We start from the raw sequence: 16,601 nt of genomic DNA, 5'->3' as shown, positions 1-16,601 counted from the left end.
TTGCGTTAACAAACCTCCAAACGAGCTTCAATGCCATACAACGCTCCTTCCGTAGCCTCCAACTGCTCTTAAACACTAGTAAAACTAAATGCATGCTCTTCAGTCGAACGCTACTGGCACCCGCCCACCCGACTAGAATCACTACTCTCGGCGGGTCTGACCTAGAGTATGTGGACAACTACAAATACCTAGGTGTCTGGTTAGACTGTAAACTATACTTCCAGACTCACATTAAGCATCTCCAATCCAAAGTTAAATCTAGAATTGGCTTCCTATTTTGCAACAAAGCCTCCTTCACTCATGCTGCTATCACAGTGCCATCCGTTTTGTCACCAAAGCCCCATATACTACCCACCACTGTGACCTGTACGCTCTTGTTGGCTGGTCCTCACTACATATTCGTCGGCAAACCCACTGGCTCCAGGTCATCTATAAATCACTGCTAGGCAAATTCCCGCCTTATCTTAGCTCATTGGTCACCATAGCAACACCCACCCGTAGTATGCGCTCCAGCAGGTATATCTCACTGGTCATCCCCAAAGCCAACACCTCCTTTGGCCGCCATTCCTTCCAGTTCTCTGCTGCCAATGACTGGAACGAACTGCAAAAATCTCTGAAGCTGGAGACACTTATCTCCCTCACTAACTTTAAGCATCAGTTGTCATAGCACCTTACCGATCACTGCACCTGTACACAACCCATCTGAAATTAGCCCACCCAACTACCTCATCCCCATATTGTTATTTATTTTGCTCATTTGCACCCCAGTATCTCTATTTGCACATCATCTCTTGCACATCTATCATTCCAGTGTTAATACTAAATTGTAATTATTTTGCACTATGGCCTATTTATTGCCTTGCCTCCATAACTTGCTACATTTGCACACACTGTATATATATTTTCTGTTGTATTTTTGACTTTATATTTTGTTTACCCCACATGTAACTCTGTGTTGTTGTTTTTATCGCACTGCTTTGCTTTATCTTGGCCAGGTCGCAGTTGTAAATGAGAACTTGTTCTCAACTGGCTTACCTGGTTAAATAAAGGTAAAATAAATAAATAAATAAAAACTACGGCGTGCCAGAGGACATAGTGTCTGACCGGGGTCCCCAGTTCACATCCAGGGTCTGGAAGGCGTTCATGGAACATTTGGCGATCTCGGTCAGCCTTACCTCTGGTTTTCACCCTGAGTCTAATGGGCAGGTGGAACAGGTGAATTATGATGTGGGTAGGTTCCTGTGGTCCTACTGCCAGGACTGGCTGGGAGAGTGGTCGGTGTTCTTGCCATGGACCGAATATGCCCAGAACTCTCTCCGCCACTCCTCCACTAACCTAACACCATTTCAATGTGTTTTAGGTTAGCAGCCGGTTCTGGCACCGTGGCATCAGAGCCAGGCCGAGGCTCCTGCTGTGGATGACTGGTTTCGGCACGCGGAGGAGAACGCTGCTCATGTCCACCTCCAATGCGCCGTGCGTCGCCAGAAGGCCAACGCTGACAGCCACCGCAGTGAGGTCCCAGTCTTTGTACCGGGTGATCGGGTCTGGCTCTTGACCCGGAATCTGCCCCTCCGCCTGTCTTGCCAGAAGCTGAGCCCGCGGTTTGTGGGGCCGTTCAAAGTCCTGGGAAGAATAAATGAGGTTACTTATAGGTTACTACTCCCTCCATTTTACCGCATTAACCCCTCGTTCCATGTGTCTCTCCTCAGGTCGGTGGTTGTTGGTCCACTCCAGGAGTCTGAGGTGCGGGATGTCCCTCCGCCCCCTCTGGACATCGAGGGGGCCCCGGCGTACTCCGTCCGTTCCATCCTGGATTTGAGGCGTCGGGTCGGGGGGCCTTCAGTACAGTGCCTTGCAAAAGTATTCATCCCCCTTGGCGTTTTTCCTATTTCGTTGCATTACAACCTGTAATTTAAATATGTTTTTATTTGGATTTCATGTAATGGACATACACAAAATAGTCCACATTGGTGAAGTGAAGTGAAAAAAATAACTTGTTTCAAAGAAATCAAAAAAATTCATAACGGAAAAGTGGTGCGTGCATATGTATTCACCCCCTTTGCTATGAAGCCCCTAAATACGATCTGGTGCAACCAATTACCTTCAGAAGTCACATAATTAGTTAAATAAAGCCCACCTGTGTGCAATCTAAGTGTCACATGATCTGTCACATGATCTCAGTATATATACACCTGTTCTGAAAGGCCCCAGAGTCTGCTACACCCCTAAGCAAGGGGCACCACCAAGCAAGCGGCACCATGAAGACCAAGGAGCTCTCCAAATAGGTCAGGGACAAAGTTGTGGAGGAGTACATATTAGGGTCGGTTTATAAAAAAATATCAGAAACTTTGAACATCCCACGGAGCACCATTAAATCCATTATTAAAAAATTGAAAGAATATGGCACCACAAAAAAACCTGCCAAGAAAGGGCCGCCCACCAAAACTCATGGACCAGGCAAGGAGGGCATTAATCAGAGAGGCAACAAAGAGACCAAAGATAACCCTGAAGGAGCTGCAAAGCTCCACAGCGGGATTGGAGTATCTGTCCATAGGACCACTTTAAGCCGTACACTCCACAGAGCTGGGCTTTACGGAAAAAGGGCCAGAAAAAAAGCCATTGCTTGAAGAAAAAAATTGACAAAAATATTTGGTGTTCGTCAAAAGGCATGTGGGAGACTCCCCAAACATATGGAAGAATGTACTCTGGTCAGATGAGACTAAAATTTAGCTTTTTGGCCATCAAGGAAAACGCTATGTCTGGCGCAAACCCAACACCTCTCATCACCCCGAGAACACCATCCCCACAGTGAAGCATGGTGGTGGCAGCATCATGCTGTGGGGATGTTTTTCATCGGCAGGGACTGGGAAACTGGTCAGAATCAAAGGAATGATTGATGGCGCTAAATACAGGGAAATTCTTGAGGGAAACCTGTTTCAGTCTTCCAGAGATTTGAGACTGGGACGGAGGTTCACCTTCCAGCAGGACAATGACCCTAAGCATATTGCTAAAGCAACACTCAAGTGGTTTAAGGGGAAACATTTAAATGTCTTGGAATGGCCTAGTCAAAGCTCAGATCTCAATCCAATTGTGAATCTGTGGTATGACTTAAAGATTGCTGTACACCAGCGAAACCCATCCAACTTGAAGGAGCTGGAGCAGTTTTGCCTTGAAGAATGGGCAACAATCCCAGTGGCTAGATGTGCCAAGCTTATAGAGACATACCCCAAGCGACTGTAATTGTTGCAAAAGGTGGCTCTACAAAGTATTGACTTTGGGGGGGGGGGGGGGGGGGGGGGGGGGGTGAATAGTAATGCACGTTCAAGTTTTCTGTTTTTCTGTCTTATTTCTTGTTTGTTTCACTCGTGGAGTGGGAGGGGTACGGTCCGGAGGAGCGGTGCTGAGTCCCGTTGAGGAATATCCTTTATCCCTCCCTGTTGCGGGATTCCCACCGTCACCATCCGGCTCACCCTGCTCCGCGTCCTCCTGGTCGTCCCCGAGGCCGGTGTCGGCCCGCTGCTGGAGCTGCTCTCCTTGTTCGGGCAGGCTTCGGCGTTCGTCGTCACCGGCCTTCGAGCCACTTCTGCTCCTCATCTCATCATTCCATTTGTTTTGTCTTGTTTATTACACACACCTGGTTCATATCCCCTCATCAGTACCTGTATAAGTGTTCCCTCTGCTCCCTTGTCTTTGTGTGTGATTGTTTATTGTGGAGGAGAGAGAAGCTTGGAGGAGCGCCGTGTATTTTGTATCTCCGGGAATATTCCCCATGTGCCCTGTATTTTACAGTGCGCCTGTTTTGCGCACTGGAGAGTTTTTTCGCATTACTGCGTAACTCTATGGTTCAGAATAAATCCTGTTATTCTGTGATTTACCCTCCTGCGCCTGACTTCTTCAAAAATCTCCTCATCACAACTCTTTAGCTAAGTGCGGATGTTGCCTGTAATCCATGGCTTCTGGTTGGGGTAGGTACGTACGGTCACTGTGGGGACGACATCATCGATGCACTTATTGATGAAGCCAGTGACTGATGTGGTGTACTCCTCAGTGCCGTCGGAAGAATCCCGGAACATATTCCAGTCTGTGCTAGCAAAACAGTCCTGTAGCTTAGCATCTGCGTCATCTGACAATTTCCTTATTAACAGAGTCACTGGTGCCTCCTGCTTTAGTTTTTGCTTATAAGCAGGAATCAGGAGGATAGAATTATGGTCAGATTTGCCAAATGGGGGGCGAGGGAGAGCTTTATACGCGTCTTGTGTGTGGAGTAAAGGTGGTCTAGAGTTTTTTTCCCTCTGGTTGCACATTTAACATGCTGGTAGAAATGAGGTAGAATGGATTTAAGTTTCCTGCATTAAAGTCCCCGGCCACTAGGAGCGCTGCCTCTGGATGAGCGTTTTCCTGTTTGCTTATGGTCTTATACAGCTCATTGAGTGCAATCTTAGTGCCAGCGTTGGTCTGTGGTGGTAAATAGACAGCTATGAAAAATATAGAAGAAAACTCTCTTGGTTAATAATGTGGTCTACAGCTTATCATGAGATACTCTACCTCAGGCGAACAAAACTTCGAGACTTCCTTAGTAATAGATTTCGTGCACCAGCTGTTGTTTACAAATATACACAGACCGCCACACCTTGTCTAAACCGGAGTCAGCCGTTCTATCCTGCCGATGTAGCGTATATCCCGCCAGCTGTATGTTATCCATGTCGTCGTTCAGCCACGACTTGGTGAAGCATAAGATATTACCGTTTTTAATGTCCCATTGGTAGGATATCCTTGATCTTAGGTCATCCATTTTGTTTTCCAATGATTGTACATTGGTTAATAGGACTGATGGAAGAGGCAGATTACTCGCTCGCCATCGGATCCTTACAAGGCACCCCAACCTACGTCCATGATATCTCCGTCTCTTTCTCATGCGAATTACGGGGATTTAGGCCTTGTCGGGTGTCTGTAGAATATCCTTCACGTCCGACTCGTTGAAGAAAAAATCTTCGTCCAATACGAGGTGAGTAATCGCTGTCCTGATATCCAGAAGCTATTTTTGGTCATAAGAGACGGTGGCAGAAACATTACAGAATAAATTACTAATAACGTGAAAAAACACACATAATAGCACAATTGGTTAGGGGGCCGTAAAACGGCAGCCATCTCCTCCGGCGCCATCTTTATTTAAGTTGAAATCATCAAGCAACCCTGTTACTTTATTTGCCACTTAAAGGTGCACTATGCAGAAATCACTGCCATTACCTTGTTGCTAAAATTCTAATAGTACGCGTAATTTCAGTTTATGTGACAAAACAAGCAAGTATAGTGTAGAGAATCATTGTACCATCTAAAAAGCTATGAAATATATTTTACCTAACCAAAAATATTGTATTTTCAGCTGTTTGAAGCTGGTGTACAAAACAAAAAGTAAAAGACACAAAAATGAAACTGAAGCACAGGAAGCATAGAAATAGTGCACATAGAACAGATCTACTGCTTCTTATACTTGCTTTCAATGAGAATGACAGATCTATAACTCACATTTCTATGTGAATTTGGTAGGGTCACCCAAAAAGTTACATATTGCACTTACTATGGTAAACTTTTTTATTTAACCTCTTGAGATGGGAAAACATGTTTCTTTCATTAAGTTGAACATGTGATCTTCATGACAGAATGTTAAAATAAGGTGAAATCAAACGTTTTACACTACCCAAAAGGCACTCATTTCGTGGAACGACCCTTATGCCCAATGTCCACCAGATGCATATGCATTTTGTTTAGCCGGGTGTCTAGCCCGCATTTTCCGTACTTGACGCACATGTGCTTCACTTTTCAACTAGCTAAAAGCTGTAACCTCGTTCACATTACCCATAAGCACTCCGTTACTTTGCTCCGGGTGTCATGCATTTCAATGGGGTGTCCACACCGGAGTGAAAACGCAATTCCCCCTTGCGGTTGAAGGCTCCATTGTGAGATGGACGCTGCATACTTTGAAAATGTTCAAACTTTGCGTTGCCTTCAGTCCAGCTAGAGTCCATCGAAGAACAGGCTGTTACCAAACCACAGAAGCAGATGAAAATATTAATGGTTTTATGGGATAGCTAGCTAGTTGTAAACAATTACCCATTCCTATAAGTGAGTACTATTTTAATAGTAATGTTAGATAATACACACTGGCTGCTAAGCCAATTATATTATATGACTGTCGCCTCCCATTTAAGTTTATCGTGATGGTAATGACGTTTGTTATTTATGATAATTATTAGGTGGAGGTCGCTAGCTACAATGGTATCTTCAGCCTAGCTTTTAGCTGTGTAGGCTAGCTTGACTTGCTATAAAGTTTGAGAAACAAGTTGAGGAAAAAGTAACTAAACAAAACATGCTCTATTATTACCTGAAACAATATATTTATCCTGTATTTAATACAAAGGTCATATTTTGCAATATTCCAAAATAAATGCGGTCTCTTACAAGACAGGCTGTCCTTCTCTTGCATTACAAACACTACACCTCCGTTCAGTAGTGGGGCAAGACTCCGTGAAGATGACATATGAAATGATGAAATACGTCACGATGTAAACGGGGCATGTGTGTATACTTTCGTTTGTACCACCGCATGGTAAAGCAATGCACGAGTTAAAAATATTGAACGCATGTGGTACACAGAACGCACCGCAGCCTAGTGCGGCAACCCCAATGTAGCGTTGCAGACGCTCCATTGACACTGAATGACCCTCCGTGTACACTAGCACGCAGTGCCACGCGGTGAAACACCGCTTCCCATTAATTTTTAATGGAAGGAAAGTGGTGAGAAGCGGAGTGGGCGAGGGACCGTTGGGCGTGGGAGGTGGTGAAAAGGTTAAGCATTTCCCAACTTTATGCAAATCACCAGTGACGACCGCTGCGCGATGAACACTCGAGACTTTCTTCAGCAAAGATGGCTGACAAAAATACTAGGATGGAAGCAAATGTAAATAATTATAACATCTTAACGAATCATGCAAAAAATGTACAGTTGAGAGGAATATGTTAGTTAATGTAGAGACAAATGATTATGCATATTTTTAAGTTAATTTACAAAAATCGCTATTTAGCAAGCTAGCTGACTAGCTAACATTAGCCAGCTAGCTAGCTAACTTTATGGGCATTGTGACATGAGTATGAAATTGTAATTCGTGTTGTATAATGTTTTAGGGACTTCTGAGAAAAACAGCAAACCAGGCTGTCTTCTGAACCAGTGTATGTAAAGAATCTAGCTAGCCAAGGGAGACAGAATCATTAGATCATTTGTTTTGGTACTGTCCATTTGTAGGGCCCCTTGTAGCTCAGTTGGTAGAGCATGGCGCTTGCAACGCCAGGGTTGTGGGTTCGTTTCCCACGGGGGGGGGGCAGTATGAAAATGTATGCACTCACTAACTGTAAATCGCTCTGGATAAGAGCTTCTGCTAAATGACTAAAATGTAACTTGTTTTTGGACACAGGTCCAGGAATGGCTAAAGGATTGCAATATTTACCTGGAGCTAACCCTGCAGATAGCATTACTGGTTGATCTGAAAAGTCATAGTCAATTGATCAATAATATAATAATACTTTTAGCAACAAAAAAAATATTTTCAATTTACAATCTGTAGAAACAATGAGAATAGAAAGGTTCATAACTTTTGTAAAACATCACAGTACAGTTGAAAAATATATGGCAAATAGAAATCCAATATGGATGGTGTTAAGAGATAGATGGGTGGTGTTGAATGAAGTTGAAGGATGGGACTAATAACAACAACAAGATAACTAATAATGTAAAGCATACTGTATCCATAATAAGTATATAGGTTATAGGTTGAGAGCTTTTGTGAAAGAGCACAGTTAGAAAGATATGGCATATAGAAGCAAACCGGATGGACATCATGAAAATGATCGGAGAGGTTGAGGGTAGAGGAAGTTCAGGAGTAAAAACAAAGAAAATATAATTATTGTAAAATTGACTGTGTCCATAAAATGTATATAGTATGTACAAGCTGGAAGTAGAGGCCTAAGCATTGTTGTTCACTAGTTTACTCCAATTAGGGAAGGGGTGGTGGGGTTGGAAAGTAATAAAGGGAACAATAACATTAAAAAAATATATATATATATATAAAAGATTCTAGCTAGCTAAAGCATTTACTGCAAATTGAATGTAGAATTTGAGGTTGCCTTGCTGATATTTGACATGCAATGCAGCTGAAGTAACGTAGCTAACTAACTATTTTCTTGCTTATTGTGTAGTGGAGGATAAAAGTACCGGTATGCCTATGGATGTGTAGCTAGCTATGTAGCCGATCTGTGTATGGACCCTAAAACGTTTGGTAGAAATATTACTTCAGAACCTAACTATGAACCTCCGCTATCATAGCCAATTGTATCGACTTCAAAACCGTCTATATGGCATTAATGAAGCCTATGGATTGAGTAGAATATAATATAACTTTATTGTGCCAAGGATGCAAGTCGTATTTACATGTAGTTATTACCAAGCATGAGATCCCCACATTGTAGCCTGTACATTGAATATATTCACTGACCATGTACTCTACCTTGGCAAATAAAAGTGCGGTTCAGGTATGAATGTCTCAATATCTAATTTCCTTCATCTGCACTGATCTGAGGACACAGGATAGGTCTAGTATTTCATCAGATGAGAGACTTAATTTCAACCAGTAGAGAATGTGAAACGCTTTATTGAAAGAAGTTCATTATCCAACTGTTATAAATACATAATACATGCATTATAAATATTATAATTGTAATATTATATTATAAAAGTTAAATCTGTACTTCAATGCACATCTGATATGAATTATAAAAACAGAGGAAGAAAGAGGAGGTGGGGAGAGAGATGTGAGAGAGTGTAAAAGACAGAAAGGGAAAGAGGTAAGAACAGAGGAGCAGGGAAGAGTACATATGATTATTGAATTACAGTGCTACTAAACGTAATATTCTCTCAGTTCATCACAATTACATAATAGTGTCTCTAACGGTGTCTCCTAACCAGCCTTTGGCCCCCAGTTGGCCCGAAAGTTATCTTAAGAGCGGGTGAGGTGGCGATGACTGGACTGGGGTTTGGCATCCTCTCTCACATCAAAACAGACCTGCAGACGAGAGACAGATGGAGAGAGAGATAGAATTTTTAAAAAACACAATGATTAATCATGCTAACACTGTCAGTCATCATAATCATCAGGAGGTGAAATGCAAAACTGACCTTGGATCATTAACTCTGGGACTACTACATCTCTATCTGTATTTCAATGTAAAGCATCTCTTTAATAATACTTCCTGCTGACCTGACCAAGTGACCTCTCACCTCTGATCATGCTGTGCCCTATATGTAGCCAGTTCAGATGTGGGAGGGGTTCACCGACACAGCTGATATAACCTAGAGGATTTAGGGAGAAGGGGGGAGAGGGATGAAGTGAAAGAGAGACTTATTGAGAAAATAAGGTAGTTGAAGAGACAGTGTTCAACAGGAATCTGTGTGTGTGGCCTCACCTGGTGTCCACACTAAGTGGCTGCAGAAAAACATGCACAGACACGAGGACAAACAATATAGCGTAGTTATATAAATATAAATAATGAAGTGTCTTACTATTCTCAATGGTTGGTCCTCTTGCCTATTCTTTGAAGGTGGAATGGAGCCACAGTTATACACCTGAGCCTGCTTACTGCACAACACAATCCATCAATCAGATTGATCCACAAGTGTGTAGGTGTGGGTTATATGGTGTCTAATTGTTCTTAATTTTTTCAATATGGGTGACTTAAAATAGTTTTGTTTTTGTACAGACAGCACCCTCACCTGAGAAGTAGAAATCAAAGGGAGAGAAACTGGGAATTGAATAACTGCAGTTGACATAGCTAAGTAAATGGAAGAATACTCTTATTGCAATGTGGATGGCTCTTAAAATAGCCTTTGGTTGTGCATAGTGTAGTCTATGGTGTTGCCAGGGAACAGCACCCTCTTTGAAGAAGTAGGAGGTGAAGATCTCCCGCACTCAGTTTACCTCCTGCGCTGCGCTGTTGGCCCCCATCCTTGAAACATCCTGCAGAGCAGCAGACCTCTCCTCTGGCACACGGCGGTGAGCTGCTGTCACGTTCGTTCATGAACGGGTCAGACCAAGGCGCAGCGTGATATGCATACATGTTTATTTGACTATTAAACACAATGACAAAACAAGAAACGTGAAGCCCAACGTACACAAACAACATACCTAACACGGAACAAGATCCCACAACCCACTAGTGCCAATAGGCTGCCTAATATGGTCCCCAATCAGAGACAACGAGCGACAGCTGCCTCTGATTGGGAACCACACCGGCCAACATAGATCTAGACATACTAGATCTAAACATAGAAAATACAACATAGAACATCACAACAAGGAATATACACACCCTGACTCAACATATAAGCGTCCTCTGAGTCAGGGCGTGACAGCTGCAGATCCCCTCCTGGTCCTCGTGTCTATCCTCATGAGGTTATGCAGGACACAGATAGCCTTCACATGCCTGAATTCCCCCAGGAACAACCACTGCTCTGACAACCACTGGTCTTCATTGGGACCTCTTCATCTGCAGACAGGCCTTTACAGCTCTCTGTATCTGAGGACAGAAAACAGCACAAGAAAAATACTAAATTAGACTCAAATTAGACTCAAATTATGTTAGTATTATCTCCGTCCTCACTTGTAGGGACTGGAACTACACAAAAGCACCTGCCCTATCTAGAATACCCTACTCTCTCACTTTGACAGTTGGGGCTGCTATCCTTTCACCCTCCTCCATGGCTGTTAGCTAGCTACCTCCAAATGCATTTGGAGTTTGTTTTTTACAATGATAAATACATCAAGATAGCTAGCAAATATGAAGTTAGGTATCTGGTGATATTTAATTCACTTAGCTAGCTAGCTATACAGTATGTCAAGTTGGATAGATAGCTAGCTCGCTACGTTAGCAGCTCATTTGATTTAGCCTGCACTGTATCTAGTTAGCTAATAATACATTTTTTTTTACATTTTCGATATGTATTTACTTACTTGAAAAGGTTCTCTCAGCCATGTGGACGATTGGAAACAGGGCAGCAACGTTTTTTTTGTCACCAGAGCGGTTTAGAGCATATTACTATTTACCTGTGAATAAATTCATGAAATGGAGAATGGATTAACCTCTTAAGGATCAGACACTTTTTTTAAATTTTTGCCTAAAATGACATACCCAAATCTAACTACCTGTAGCTCAGGACCTGAAGCAAGGATATGCATATTCTTGATACCGTTTGAAAGGAAACACTTTGAAGTTTGTGGAAATGGGAAATTAATGTAGGAGAATATAACACATTAGATCTGGTAAAAGATAATATAAACAACAAAACATGCATTTTCTATAAAGAAATGTGTTCCATCATCTTTGAAATGCAAGAGAAAGGTCACAATATAATATTGCAGATTAGCTGCAATTTAGATTTTGGCCACTAGATGGCAGCAGTGTGTGTGCAAAGTTTCAGATTGATCCAGTGAAGCATTGCAATACTGGACTATTTTGTATCAAGTCTGCCCAAATGTGCCAAATTGGTCAATTGATACATTTTCATGTACATAACTATAGAGAACATACAAAAATGATATGGTAATACAAAATCTAAGTTTACACACTCCCAGGAATGTCATACATGATGGATCATTAGCTTATACACTAACTTTCACACATCTAGATGGCCAGGCGGGGTGGGTGTGGAGCCAGAGACAGCATGGGTTCAAACTGTAGAACCCAGCTCCTACATTTGAACATAAAAATTGATTTTATCAAACAAAACTATGCTACATTTTATCTCTGGGACCCTTAGGATGACAAATCAGAGCAAGATTACTGAATGTAAGTACATTATTTACCTTCAGAGGTGAATGTATCAAACCAGTTGCCGTGATACATTTTTTGTTGTTGTGCACTCTCCTCAAACAATAGCATGATATTTCTTCACTGTAATAGCTACTGTAAATTGGACAGTGCAGTTAGATTAACAAGAATTTAAGCTTTCTGCCCATATAAGACATGTCTATGTCCTGGAAAGTTTGCTGTTACTTACAACAGTCATGCTAATCACATTAGCGCACGTTAGCTCAACCCTCCCGTATACGGGACACCGATCCCGTAGAGGTTAAACTATTTACCCATTTAATAACCAGACCTTCATACAAACTTGCTATGCTGAATTCTTGACGCACAATCGAACGTGCTACTATATGCTGCCAGCACACGCGAGCCACTGTGGGCGGCCGGAGCGGCACGCGGCAATTTACCGTGTACTAATGTACACGAGCTGGTGAACAGGAGGCGTTAGACATGTTTGCTTGATGTGACATTGCCACACTCTTCAGTTTTGTCGTAAATGCCGTACAGTACAACCGAGCTGGTTGAAATACAAACAGCGTTTTGCTGTGAGATCGTAATTTACGAAACCCGGCTCTGACAGATTTGTTGGAAGCATTGGGTGTCACTTCCAAAGCTTTGTTGTCATTTGGAAAATGTTTGACATCTGGAAACCCCTCTTTAAATTATTTAAAGCCTCTGACACTGGCAAGATTAGCTCTCATGCCTTCGTAGAGCCAGCATTTCCAAACAGAGAGTGCGGGGAGTCAGGAGTGGGCTGGGTTTGTGCTCCTCACTGTGGATTGATAGAATCTTAGCTGCGTAGTAGTAGAGAGATGGCGGCTCTCATGAGAGCAGTTCTCCACCTGGGGTATTGATGGAGCTTGTGCTTTACATAAGCTCTCTGTATGACTGCGAGCCCTTTTGAGGTGTACTTACGCCCAACATCACTATGGCTACAGCCAATAGTAGCACAGATAGAACAATGGGTAGTTATAAAAAAACAAAAATTATAGTAGTGTAGAGGTGCGCTCTTTTCCATTCCCTAGTGGTTCTACAGATCTAAACAGGGTTTTAAAGTGAAAAGCTGAAGGTTTTCCACCATGGTCTCTCTATCCCTCGCACTGAGCATTATCCTAGTTGTTGAGGGCTGGGACATACAGTGGGGGTCCGAAATGATTGACACTCTTGATAAAGATGAGCAATAATGACTGTATAAAATAAATAATTCAAATACTGAGCTACAGTGCATTCGGAAAGTATTCAGATCCCTTGACCTTTTCCACATTTTGTTATGTTACAGCCTTATTCTAAAATTGATTAAATCAATTATTTTCCTCATCAATATACACACAATACCCCATTATGACAAAGCGAAAACAGGTTTTTAGAAATGTTTGCAAATGTATAAAAAAAATAAAAAAACATAAATACCTTATTTACATAAGTATTCAGACCCTTCGCTATGAGACTAGAAATTGAGCTCAGGTGCATCCTGTTTCCATTGATAATCCTTCAGATGTTTCTACAACTTGATTGGAGTCCAACTGTGGTAAATTCAGTTGATTGGACATGATTTAGAAAGGCACACACCTGTCTATATAAGGTCCCACAGTTGACAGTGCATGTCAGAGCAAAAATCATGAGGAATTGTCCGTAGAGCTCCGAGGCAGGATTGTGTCAAGGCACAGATCTGGGGAAGGGCACCAAAACATTTCTGCAGCATTGAAGGTCCCCAAGAACACAGTGACATCATACATAGTGGGGCGACTTACAGAAATCAACAACAAAATTCTAATCTAACAAGACTGCTACCATTGGCTCTTTCCAATAGTGGCAGCCTTGACATATTGTTGTTCTTTATAAGCAGGAAGTTGCCCCACTGTGTATGATGGTGTCATGTTGCAGTCTACCTTGAATGTATAGTGATTTCCTGTGTTCTTATACCCACTACCCTGTTTTTCCCCCCTAGATGTTCACTGTCCGAGGATGCAAATACATTTTTTGACAGCGAAAAAGGAGTGCTGGAAGTCCCCTTGACAGTGCAAGTGGCTGATCGGGTTTGTTGCACTAATAAGTACTAAACTTACAGGCCAGAATTCAATTGTGGCACATTTTTGTTTCAAAGCGCACAAAAAGTAAACAATCTGTATCAGTCAACTAGCACTGATAATATATTTTGAAAATGTCCAGAAAAGGGACACAGCCAGGGATGCAGAGGGAAGCAATTTGGGAGATGGAGTTGGTCTCAAATACTGCAAAAACAGCCTTCTAGAGATTGCATTGTGGAAAATTGCAATATGTAATAATTGTAGTCTGGCCACAGTCTACAGTGTGAAGTGTCATACAGGACAACCGCCCATCTCAATCCAAAAGGTAGCATTGAGTACTTATTCATAAGTAGCAAGCCTCCTGCAGGTCCCCATGAAGGGCAAAGGCACTGAAGGTTGTAACCCATTTTATTGGTAGTAAGCAAAAATTATCCACCACCCCAAGGCCTGCGCTGTTCCATGAGTGCTAATGAGCCAAGCATAAAGGTTATTCCACATTTTTTAATGAAAAGGTCTCGATAATATAATTTGGGAATCTTCGTTTTTCGTCTAGTTTCCCCTCTATTTTAGCTTTACATTCTGGGTGTTTCGCACGTAAATTGCTGATCAGATATTACAACTGGAAATGATAAGGGGATTATTTTCAGGCACTTATTCGTGATGCTGCAGGGATTATTCTTGATATCCCCTATAAAGACCAACCCACCTATTGATGTATGAAAATAGTAAAACCAAACGTTTTATCAATTTATTTATAATTATCCAAGTGAAATTACATCAGGAATTGTTGACTTCCTTTCACACCAATGACTGTATTTGAATGGACAAAGCCATTGATCACGTGACACGATTCATTCCTATGTGAAGACTCAATAGCGCATTTGAAGCCAAGGAAGTCGATTTTAGCGGGGAGATTTATGTAGACATAACATGCGTCGTTTGAGCTACTTGAGGAAGTGATGTTGAAGGCTAGTTCAGTGCTGCGCCCTCTCATTGAGTATCTCAAGTTGAAGGTCGACCGGGGTACTGCAGGCTGCCAGTAGCAACTGAATTATCCTTCTAATTTATTCTGTGTGCGATTTTAAAATAATCGGTTCAAGGACATACATCTGGTGTAATAGAATAAATGATTGGTACCATGATTGTCTTCGGTTTTCTTATTTATTTACACAAAGATTGGCCACGAAGATTGTCATTTTCTGAAAACAATGCCTGTAGTATCGCGATCGGTCTTGAACTTTGTGGCTTCAATGAGAGGGGGCAGTCGTTCTCCCCTATTTCACACACACACACAACAGACTCAAATCAAAACACAAAACAGGCTTCGACCCAACACTCATGCCGCATTTGTGTCACGTTACCCAGTCATCAAATCCCCCAAATTGGCCAGCAGTCACACTCCCCCTCAGCCAAATCATTACCTTACCCACCCTGCCCCCCATGCCCCTCTGCCCGCCTCCCAAACCCACACCCCTATACTGGGGAGGAGAGGATATGGAGGCAGTTAATTATCACGGAGCCAAAAGCAGGACACCAGGATGCTCCTGCAGAGCCCAAAAGCTGTGCCCCCAGCCTTGAGCCCTGCCTCCCCTCCAGACTTCCCTCTCTGGCCACAAGGCCCTCTCTGCCCAGGAGAGCGCCGGTGCGGAGCGCGTGGCTGGTAAACAAGGTAATCTTCCACGCCCAGATACAAATCAGGAGGACATTATTACATGGACAGGAACGCTGTTCTCAGGACAACAGATTGTGTTTGTTATGAGTGGAGTTGTGCACAACATATGGCACAGGGATTTGGTTTGGAATAAACAAATGGACTAATTGTTCCACCTGGAACAAAAATGGATTTTCTTTGATTCTATTACTTTAGAATGGTGCACTTGATTTAGCTTGCCCGGTGGACTATGTGGGCAGGGTTTGCACTTTTGGGACTATTACATTGTTTCTATTGTGCCAGGCATAATCAAGTGCACCTATTGGGATTGAAACACATACATATTTGACCATAGACTTCTATTTTTGGACACATTACTGCTAATTGTTTGGACTAAAATGAACAAACTTCACAAGTTTAAGTGTTTGAAGTGTTGTGAGTATGTCACGATCGTCTGACGAATGAGTAGACCAAAGCGCAGCGCGTTGAGCGAACATGACTTTATTTAATTAAAGTACTGAACACCAAAACAACAAACAATGACGATACGTGAAGTCCACAGTGACAAAGACTGATACGGAACAAAAACCCACAACACTAAGGTGAACACTGACAGTTTAAATATGGCTCCCAATCAGAGATAACGAGCCGACAGCTGACACTCGTTACCACTGATTGGGAGTCACACGACCAAACAAGGAAACACAACCAAAACCAAACCAAACACAACAAAACGAACACACCCTGGCTCAACATACAAAGTCCCGGAGCCAGAGCGTGACAGTACCCCCCCCTAAAGGCGCGGACTGCGACCGCGCCTCAAAAACCCCAAACAGGGGAGGGCTGGGTGGGCATTACTCCTCGGAGGCGGCTCCGGCTCCGGGCTTGACCACCACCCTTCTTCAATCCCCCCGTAGCGCCCCCGGTCCGATCTGACCCAGCTGGTAGGATCTGGACTGACGACGCGCACCCCTGGCTTGGCGCGTGAGGCAGGAACGGACCGGACCTGGCTG

At 42.8% G+C, this 16,601-nt stretch overlaps 1 pseudogene across 1 annotated transcript in view; it reads left to right on the top strand.

Moving 5' to 3' along the window:
- Positions 1-16,601, top strand: part of LOC311148095 (cilia- and flagella-associated protein 74-like) — a 166,023-nt pseudogene that overhangs the window by 91,794 nt on the left and 57,628 nt on the right. Inside the window, exon 22 of the transcript in view lies at positions 13,859-13,946. The product of the transcript in view is annotated as a cilia- and flagella-associated protein 74-like (transcript). The remainder of the gene's footprint in view (positions 1-13,858; positions 13,947-16,601) is intronic.

This window comes from Coregonus lavaretus (assembly GCF_964263955.1).
Source record: "Coregonus lavaretus genome assembly, chromosome: 20".
Classification (NCBI taxonomy): domain Eukaryota; kingdom Metazoa; phylum Chordata; class Actinopteri; order Salmoniformes; family Salmonidae; genus Coregonus; species Coregonus lavaretus.
The sequence above is the reverse complement of the archived record's forward strand: the minus strand, read 5'-3'. Positions and strand labels throughout refer to the sequence as shown.